The sequence below is a fragment of the Bubalus bubalis genome, chromosome 17, assembly GCF_019923935.1.
Source record: "Bubalus bubalis isolate 160015118507 breed Murrah chromosome 17, NDDB_SH_1, whole genome shotgun sequence".
Lineage (NCBI taxonomy): Eukaryota > Metazoa > Chordata > Mammalia > Artiodactyla > Bovidae > Bubalus > Bubalus bubalis.
This window is the reverse complement of record NC_059173.1, coordinates 11,745,971-11,756,215: the sequence shown is the minus strand read 5'-3', so window position 1 is coordinate 11,756,215 and position 10,245 is coordinate 11,745,971. Positions and strand designations below refer to the sequence as shown.

Below are 10,245 nucleotides of genomic sequence, written 5' to 3'. Positions count from 1 at the left end.
GCAATTATGGGCAGGATGAGCCATAAAGGCAAGTGTGGAAATTGGGAAGCCAGTTAGAAACTGGCTAGTTGCTCAGGCGAGAGGTGATGGAAGCTTGGATGAGGCAAAGTTGGTGAAGATGGAGAAACACAAACAGATCAAGAATGTCTTTTGGAGGTAGAACCTATGGGGTCCACTCAGAACCTGTACTGAGTGTCAGATATACCACACCTGGTTCCAAGCCTTGTGTGTAATCACTCACTGGGTCATTCAACAAATGTTAGCTCTGCCTGCTCTCACACATTCTATCCCTGGGTAAGGAAGATCCCCTGGAGGAGGAAATGGATCTTTGCCTGGAGAATCCCATGAACAGAGGAGCCAAATGGACTACAGTCCATGGGGTAGCAAAGGGTCGGACACAACTGAAGCAACCGAGCACGCACCACGATTTGGTGTCCGTTCACTAACTGATGGACATTTGGCCATTTGGAGCTGTTATGAGTGAAACTGCCAAAAAGGTTGAAGAACAAGTCTTTGTGTGAACATGGTTTTCGTTTCTCTTGGGTAGATACCTAGGAGTGGGACTGCAGGGTCATATATAATCAGAGTGTTTTAACTTTACAAGAAAAACAATTTAACTGTCAAATGTTTCTTCCCAGCAGCAATATAGGGGAGTCCCAGTCACTCCATATTCTCACTAAAACTTGGTATTGTCCGTCTATTTTATTTTAATCATTCTCACAAATGTGTAGTGATATCGCAGCCTGGGTGCCACTCGGATTGTCATAAATTGGGCAGCCTGATCCAATTCCTCCAATAAAGGCAGTTAGCAAAGGAAACACTGTGTCAGTTAGGAGAGTACATCCCAAACTTTACAGTGCTTGAAGACCTTGCTAAAACACAGATTCCTTGGCCCTGATCCCAGAGATTCTGATGTAGAAGATCTTGGGGTAGGAGCCGAGAATCTGTATTTCTAACAAGCTCCCTTGTGATGCTGCTGCTTCTGGTCAGAGTGACACACTTTGAGAACCACTGAGCTATGGGAAGAGAAAGCACTGAACGGGCAGACTCAAGACCCTTCAGTGACTGTGTGGGCTTAAGCAGGCCACTGCAACACCATCTCCAAGATGTGCTTGCACCTGTGTTAGGGATCAACTCCACTCCCATCTGACAACTCCTCCACCCTAAGTCCTCATTTGCCTCCCCATCATCGCCTCCTCTCTAGGCATGCATCTGCAGCATGGCTCTCACAAATCCCTTGAGCATAGGAGAATCATCATCACCATCACCACCATCATCACCATCACCATCATCACCATCATCATCCACAAGCACTGTGCCCGCCAGGACAACAGACACTGTGTTTTGTTCATCTGTGTCTGCAGGCCCTTCAGTTCAGTTCAGTTGCTTAGTCGTGTCCAACTCTCTGCAACCCCATGGACTGCAGCACGCCAGACCTTCCTGTCCATCACCAACTCCCGGAGTTTACTCAAAGTCATGTCCTTTGAGTCGGTGATGCCATCCAACAGTCTCATCCTCTGTCATCCCCTTCTCCTCCCGCCTTCAATCTTTCCCAGCATCAGGGTCTTTTCAAATGAGCCAGTTATTCGCATCAGGTGGCCAAAGTATTGGAGTTTCAGCTTCAGCATCAGTCCTTCCAATGAATATTCAGGACTGATTTCCTTTAGCATGAACTGGTTGGATCTTCTTAAAGTCCAAGGGACTCTCAAGAGTCTTCTCCAACACCATAGTTCAAAAGCATCAATTCTTCAGCACTCAGCTTTCTTTATAGTCCAGTTCTCACATCTATACATGACTACTGGAAAAACCATAGCTTTGACTAGACAGACCTTTGTTGGCAAAGTAATGTCTCTGCTTTTTAATATGCTGTCTAGGCAGGGCCTTCAGGAGCTCCTGATCCATAGTAGCCACTCAATAAATACTCACTAAACAAATGAGTGAAAACTAGCTCACATTTTGACAGCACTTTGGGATCTTGTGCTTATCTCTTTTAAGCCTCACAAGCTCTACAAATAGATGCTATTTTTATTTCCATGTGACACATGGGGAAACTGAGGTTCACCCGGCGTAGCACAGCTAGTGCCCAGCAGGGGCCGGGCTTGGCATTCGGGTCTATGGGAGCCCAGGTAACCATGCCCCTGGAACCGGTTTGGGGTCTCCTGGTAGCAATGAAGCGGGGTGAAGGGAGCGCCTTAGCAGAAGCTACCCGAGGGTGCAGAAAGAAATACAACTATCCCACATAGGCTGTGCGCGTGCGCGGAGGCGGTGGCGTTCTCCCGCGCGCTCACAGGCGATCGGCGTCCTAATTTATGGCACCTGGAGAGTGGTTCAAGAAAATCAGCTCCCCGTGCACCGCTCGGAGGCGGGTTGAGCTGCAGGTAAGGACAGTGTAATTAAGAAATTAAAAGGTAATTTCCACAGACGCTGCGGCTCGCCGGGCCCAGTGATCGCCTAATTGATGGTGCAGCCGGCAGACTCCACGCAGCCGCCCTTCCGGTGCGCCTGGAGCGCAGCGCTCTCCGCGGGCTTTGTGGTTTCTGGATCCATCCCGGGATGGGCTTCCGGGAGTTCAGGAGAGGGAGGGGAGGGCCAGAGCGGGGACACTCACGACCCTCGCGCCCCTGCCACCCCGCTTTCTCCAGGCTTTCTCGTCCTCCTCCTCGCCGCTACAAGTATTGTGCCTTTCTATTTGTCTTTCTTTCATTCCACCCCCCACCCCCCTGCCCTTTGTGTTTTTCCACTCTATTTCTCTATAAACTTCTATTTCTTTCTCTTCTCCTTTTAATTTTTTTTTCCTTTCATTTTTGGCCCTGCCACTTGGCAAGTGGGCTCTTATTAATTCCCCTACCAGGGATCGCACCTGTGCCCCGTGCACTGGGAGTGTGGGGTCTTAACCACTGGACCCCCAGGGAAGCCCCTCTCATCCCCTTTTCAGTTAGCTCACTAGTCTCTTTCCTACTAGTCTTCTCCACTACCACCACCGCCACCCCCTCCTTCCCCAGGTTTCTGTCTCCATCTCCCATTTCCTTCAGTTTCCAAAATTATTAGCGCTGAGCCTGGAAGAGTTTCCAGCTGATCGTTACACCCTGGAGAAGATTGCATTTAAGTTACTCCCATCACCATCATCTCCGCCTCCAGTTCCTGCAGGCCTGGGCAGGTGGGTGGTCACTGGAATGTCCCAGGATAAACTCTACAAGTCTGATGCAATGGCTCCATTAAGCCCACCTGGAATCTGTGTCTGGGAGTGATGGATGGGTGCATGAGTAGGTGGCTGGATGAATGGATTGCTCAGAAGGTGGTCTGTTTGGGTATCTGGAGGGATGGTTGACTGGTTGGTCAAATAGGTAGGTAGATGGATGGGTGGATAGTCTAGGGTGGGTTGGTAATTGGATGGATGTGTGTGGAACACTGGATAAATGGGTAGGTGAATGGATAGGTAGATGGTGGTGGGTGAATAAAGCAGTGGTTAACATAGGTGAATGGGTGGAATAATGGATGAGTAGACGAGCGTGGGGTGACCAAATGGCTGGGTAGATGAGTGGACATGAAGACAGATCAGTGTGTTAATGGAGCAATAGTATAAAAATAAGTGAGTGGGTGAGGCTGGATAATGGTAGGTGAGTGGATGGGTAGATTGGTGGGTAAGTGAGAATGTGGATGGATAGGAAGATTCCCTGGTGGGTATGTGGTAGATGAGTGGAATGGTTTGGTAAAGGATGAGTAGCTGAATGGATAGGAGAGCATTCAGTCAGTTCAGTCGCTCAGTTGTGTCCGACTCTTTGCGACCCCATGGACTGCAGCACACCAGGCTTCCCTGTCCATCACCAACTCCTGGAGTTTACTCAAACTCATGTCCATTGAGTCAGTGATGCCATCCAACCATATCATCCTCTGCATCCCCTTCTGCTCCTGCCCTCAGTCTTTCCTAGCATCAGGATCTTTTCAAATGAGTCGGTGCTTTGCATCAGGTGGCCAAAGTATTGGAGTTTCAACTTCAGCATCAGTCTTTCCAGTGTAGATGGTTATAGGGATGGAATCTTCTTTTTTGTGACCCCATGGACTTACTAAAACAACAACAAAAATATGAGTGGGTGGGTAGATGGAGGATGGATAGATGGATTGGTGACTAAATGAAGGGGTGGGTAGTGGGTAAATGGGTGAATGGGTTAAGATATTTGTGGCTGGGTGGAAGGGTGAGGAGATGGATGCATGAGGAGGTGGATAGGCAAGTGAATGGATAGATGAGGCATGAGGTGTAGGAATGGTGTAGAGGACATGTAGGAATGGTGAATAGGTAGATGGAGTGGATGGATGGGTGGCCAGGTAAATGTTGGAACTCATAGGAAGATAAGTGTTCCTAAAGGTGACATAAGGGAACAGCTGTTTAATGAAAAAGTCAAAACAGAAGCAGGTGTAAACAAAACAGGAGTCTGCTAACTCCAAGATACCTTTCGGCATGGGGGTTTCAAGGTGTTTCCCAAGTGTTTCCCCTCGCAGGGAGGCAAGGACTGGGCCCCGTGCAGACTCAGGATGAGTCGCCACTTTTTCCTGTTTCTTCCATCTCTTTACATGCCAAATGGGCATCATAGCAACAGCCTCATTGGGATTCAGAGGAAAAGGTGATGGAGGGCAGGCACTTGGTCAACTGGAGCACCTCCTGCCAGTGCACAAATATCAATATATGGAATCAGTCACAGCCCCTCACCACCCCAAAACCAACGGCTGTGGACCAATCGGGCTGCAAGGTCCAGCTGCCACGCTCTTAAGCCTTGGCCTGTCTTTCAGAAGGCTCCTCCCTGACATCTCTAGTCACCAAAACTCCACTCTGAGGTCCACTTCTCTCTCACACAGCTGCACGTGCAGGACACCTTATTGAAGGGGGCCTTGAATGCCACGCTAAGGAATGTAGACTTCAGTTAAGCAGGTGAAGTGGAGCTGTGCAAAGGTTTTAGATCCTCCACCTGCCTTCTGGTACAACCCTGTTCCATCCAGTAGTCTACTGATCTCTGTGGTTCTCTGTGGTTCCCCCCCACCACCTCTACTTCCACCATGGACTCCTCAAGATAGAGAGATGCCTTTTGTTCTTCTCTGGGTTTCCAGTCCGTAATAGGGAGCCTGGCACGTAGCAGGTTCTCAGTAAACACTGCCTGAGATGGGTAAGTAAAGAGAGTGATAAAACTGAACCATCTGGGCAGTACAGTTTTGCCTGCTGACCCTTCTGTAGTGTCTTCTGTTTCTCAGGGGAAACTGAGGCCAGTAGAGGTTGCCCAACTGCCCTCCCCCGACAACTCTGCAGTCTCTCCCAGCCCCCACCCAGCTGCCAGGAATGGGACCACCCATGAGTACAGAACAGAAAAAAAAGGTCCTTTGTTCCAGGAGATGCTAGAGGTAAGTGGGGGAGGGATCTGTTGGGGGATTAGGGAAGGGCCTGCAGGGAATTCCTTTCTCACTGGGGCTCCGTGGGGGCTGGAGCTGGATTTTTCACCTGCTGAGATCCCCTTCTGAGCTGCTTCCCACCTGCTGGGAATGCCCGAAGCCAGAGAAGCAGGGAGGGCCACCTGAAGTGGTCATTCTTAGGCCAGAGCACCTGGGCAAGAGGAGGAAGAAGAGTGGAGGCGGGAGGACAGTGGGAGATAGAGGAGGTGAAACAAAAGGAGAGCGGGAGGGCGGCTCAGACACACATCTCTGGAACAGTGTGGACACTTGTTGTTCAGCCACTCAGTCGTGTCTGACTCTTTGCGACCCCATATTCTGCAGCACGCCAGGCATCCCTGTCCTTCACCATCTCCCACAGCTTGCTCAGACTCATGTCCATCGAGTCGGTGATGCCATCCAATGATCTCATCCTCTTTCGTCCCCTTCTCCTCCTGCCTTCAGTCTTTCCCAGCATCAGGGTCTTTTCCAATGAGTCAGCTCTTTGCATCAGGTGGCCAAACTGTTGGAGCTGCAGTTTCAGCATCAGTCCTTCCAATGAATATTCAGGGTTGATTTCCTTTAGGATGGACTGGTTTGATCTCCTTGCAGACACTTAAGTGCACACAATCATAAATACGTATACGCTCGTACACATTCTGATCCACGTGTGTGTATGTGAATGAGGTATTACACAGATGCACAAATATGTATGCATCTGTCTCATCCATTCATTTATATTTCCATGTACAGAACCACACACGTACACGATCACATATGCAAAGATGTATATGCATACATTCAGGCGCACATGTACACTCTATCAGATGCTCACAGAGACACATAGGTGCTCAGAGATCACATACAAATTCACAAGCGCGTTCACATGCATGGCTAGACTCAAGGATACACACACATGTGGTCATTCAAAGTCACACGTGCACACGTATACATCCTCATAGTCACAGATATATGCAGGGCTCTCCTTTCCCCGACTGCTGCTGCCTTCTGTTAATTTGTTTATAGAGTTTAGCATCAAGTGCTATAGGAAACGGAGAAGGCAGTGGCACCCCACGCCAGTACTCTTGCCTGGAAAATCCCATGGACGGAGGAGCCTGGTAGGCTGCAGTCCCTGGTGTCGCTAAGAGTCGGGGACGACTGAGCGACTTCATTTTCACTTTTCACTTTCATGCATTGGAGAAGGAAATGGCAACCCACTCCAGTGTTCTTGCCTGGAGAATCCCAGGGACAGAGGAGCCTAGTGGGCTGCCGTCTATGGGGTCGCACAGAGTCGGACACGACTGAAGTGACTTAGCAGCAGCTATAGGAAAAGAGAATCACAGGAGGCGACTTTGGCCAGGGATAGTCTTCTAGGAGAGGTGACCTTGGAGTTAAGTGCTCAGTGTAGGGTAGAAGACAGTCAAGCAGAGATCTAAAACTCAGTGTGTTCCAGGCAGAGGGAACAGCGGGAGCAGAGGCTACAAGTCAGGAGATATTCTGGGAGCAGAGTGAAAAATGGTGAGGGGTGGGGGAGCGATAGGAGAGGAGGCTGGAGAGAGGCTATCACTACAGATCCTCAGTGAAGTCTTAGCCTAACCTTGGGGACCTTCCATTGATGACCCCACCTTCCCACTTTTCCACTCCTTACAGACCCAGCTGAGAAGAGAATGAACTTGCAAACCTGATTCAACCACAGGCCTTGGCCGTGACCAATAAAGGATGCTCCTGCAAGCAGCTCCCTAGGTGAGAAATTGCTGCAACCAGAGAAAGAAGACACCCCCACCCCCCGCAAGTTCTGTAATTCCCTTAGAACCAGAATCCTTGACCCCAAAGACTCAGCAGAGCCAAAGCTAGCCCCAGTGGGTGTTGGGGAGTGGAGGAGAGATTTTGTTCCTGTTTATCTTTTTGGAATTCGGAGGGCCACTTACCCATCTCCCGGCCTCTGAAACCCTTGTACCTCTAAGCACCTATCCCTTATAGAGAAAGCCTTCACTCCTTCTTTCTCAGGGAGACAGGGAAATGGTGTGATGGAAGCTTGGACTTCCAAAATAGGCAGATCTCATCTCTACCACTTCATAGCTCTGTGCCCTCGGGCCAAGGACCCAGCCTCTCTGAGCCTCCATTTCTTTGCTGAGCAAATGGCAAGATGGTTGAGAAATATCAATAGCACACGTCTCATTTCTGGTACACAGGCTCCTTTCAACCCGTGTCAATTTCCCCTTTCCTTGGGGACCAATTTTTCAAACACAGGAATCATGTTTTGCCTCTCCCGATGAGAGGCAGTTGGAGTTGGCTGAGGACTTGGCCTTGATTGGGTGTCATGATAGAGTCCTTCCTCACCTTCCTTCTTCGGGGCACATGCTTCCAGGACCTTTCCCTCGTCTTGCAGGGTTTGTGGCTGCCCTTCCACACCTCTGAGTCACAGCTCCCTGCCCCAGGTCAGGGCTGAGGGAGGGGGAGTGTGAGGATGACCTCAGGGCAGTCTTGGAGGGAGAGCTGGGGGGTGGGGCTGTCATATGGCTCCCCTAGCCCTCATCTTCCCCTTCCTGTTTCTTCCCTTCGAGATGGAGTGAAGGGCTTTCACACTTGTCTGGGCTGACTCCAAGTGTGTGATCACTCTCGGCGGGTGTCAGCACGGCTGGGAGATTTGTGATACCGCCTGGTTCCTAATTACCTCCCTCTCTGCACTCACCCCTCCCAGCTCTCCCCAGACCTGCCACCACCACCTCCATCATCTCCACCTGCCAGTCTGCCTGACTCCATCTGCAGAGGAGAGACACGGCTGGAAACTGAGAGAGGAGGCTTCACAGGGCCCCACTGCCTGGACCACGGGCACTGGGTTAGAGCAAGGCAGCCCTTCATCATTTCTAGCAAAGTCTGTTTCCTACTTGGCAGGGGGCACTGTTCCTCTCTGGGCACCTTGGAGTCTCCTGCCTTCCAGGAAAAGCATCAGGGAAACCTTGGGTCACCTCGCTTGGCTGACATCACCCATCTAGACCTCATCCAGTCCCAGGTCCCGCAAAAACAAAAGCCGTTGGACCTCAAAGGGTTTCCCTTCTTTCAGCCAGAATACCTCTCGAAAATGATCTTCTTGATAAGAAAGATCTCTCTGTGCTGAGGTGGGCAGATAAATTAAGTTAAAAAATGGAAAATGTCAACACACTGCTCAGTCCAGCTCCACGTTTTATTTTTTGGCCGCTCCACACAGCATGTGGGATCTTAGTTCCCCAGCCAGGGATCGAACCCACACCCCCTGCACTGGAAACTTGGAGTAGTTCTAACCATTGGACTTCTAGGAAATCCACCCCCTCTCCAACCTACTTTTTAAAAATACACACCTTAAAAAAATAAGAAGCTGCCAGAATATTAGCCAAAAGCATTCCCTTTGGTTATGTCTGAGGGTAGGATGACAGAGGACATTCTATGCTCCATGTTTCTACGATGTTTTCATTGAAGGATTGCTTATGTAGTCAGGAATAACAGAGTGTTTGAAAAGGGGAATGGCGAGGGGTTCTTGGGGTCCTTGATGTCTTGAGAAGCCAGGTGGGTTGACAGGCAGGATTCTAGAACAGTTCATTCAAGAGTCTGAGAGACCACTTTGCCCAGGTTGGGGAAATTTCAGCCTTTGGTCCAGGACTGAGTCATCCTGAAGCAGGAAGGAAAATTGAGTGATGCTAAAGAAATCTGAGCACCGAAGAACTGATGCTCATGAACTGTGGTGTTGGAGAAGACTCTTGAGAGTCCCTTGGACTGCAAGGAGATCAAACCAGTCCATCCTAAAGGAAATCAACCCTGAATATTCATTGGAAGGACTGATACTGAAGCTGAGGTTCCCATACTTTGGCCACCTGATGTGTAGAGCTGACTCATTGGAAAAGACCCTAATGTTGGGAAAGATTGAAGGCAGGAGGAGAAGGGGACGACAGAGGATCAGATGGTTGGATGGCATCACCGACTCAATGGACATGAGTCTGAGCAAGCTGTGGAAGATGGTGAAGGGATAGGAAGCCTGGCGTGCTGCAGTCCATGGGGTCACAAAGAGTTGGACACGACTGAGTGACTGAACAACAACAGAAGAAATCATTGCTTCATCTCTCTTCTTAAAAGTGTGTGTCTGCACTGCTATAGTTAATAAGATGGATAACAAGGACCTACTGTACAACACAGGGAACTCCGCTCAATGTTATGTAGCAGCCTGGATGGGAGGGAGTTTGGGGGGAGAATGGATGCATGTGTAAGTATGGCTGAGTCCCTTTGCTCTTCGCCTGAAAGTGTCACAACATTGTTAATCGGCTATACTCCAATATAAAAAAAGTTCAAAAAAATTCCTAATGTGATGCTGTGTTGAGAAGCATACACAAGAACAGGTGCTAGTCTTTCTGTCCAGGAAGTGGAGCCAGGTGGCCAGGGGTGGCGAGGACCAAGATAGAGGTTGCACTCTCTACCTTTTCTGGTTCGTTTTGAATTATAAACCATGTGTATGTATTACCTACTCAAAAAAATAAATAAAATTTAAACGTGAAAATCAAGTACTTTGCAAATAGCACTGTTAAATCAGTGTACCATGTGTTAAATGTATGTACACACTCATGGATGAACGCAGCCTTTTGAAAACAATTAATTTGAGGATGTTCATTAAGAAACATTTGGAAAATTCAGAAAAGGAGAAAGAAAATACATGTCTTACCCAGAGTCCTGCCACTCAGGGACATTCACTGTTAATATTATGGTTTATTTCTTTCTAGTCTGTTCTGTTGTCATGTCGTGGTTTGAATCATTCTGTGTTAGAGTTTTAGAAATTGCTTTTTAAAGATCTAAACATGGATAAATGCT

General features: G+C 49.0%; 1 long non-coding RNA gene across 6 annotated transcripts; it reads left to right on the top strand.

Annotated features, from left to right (window-relative positions):
* The first annotated feature begins 1,874 nt into the window (after positions 1–1,874).
* Positions 1,875–9,215, top strand: LOC102388962. Of its 6 annotated transcripts, none has more exons than XR_003104219.2 (4): positions 1,875–2,378; positions 5,242–5,388; positions 7,063–7,155; positions 8,114–9,215. It is a non-coding gene; the product is annotated as an uncharacterized LOC102388962 (long non-coding RNA). The 6 variants fall into 6 exon arrangements; XR_006545515.1 differs by having other exon boundaries at positions 2,236–2,378; positions 5,225–5,388; XR_006545516.1 differs by lacking the exon at positions 1,875–2,378 and adding an exon at positions 2,419–3,157 and having other exon boundaries at positions 5,225–5,388.
* The last annotated feature ends 1,030 nt before the right edge of the window (positions 9,216–10,245 follow it).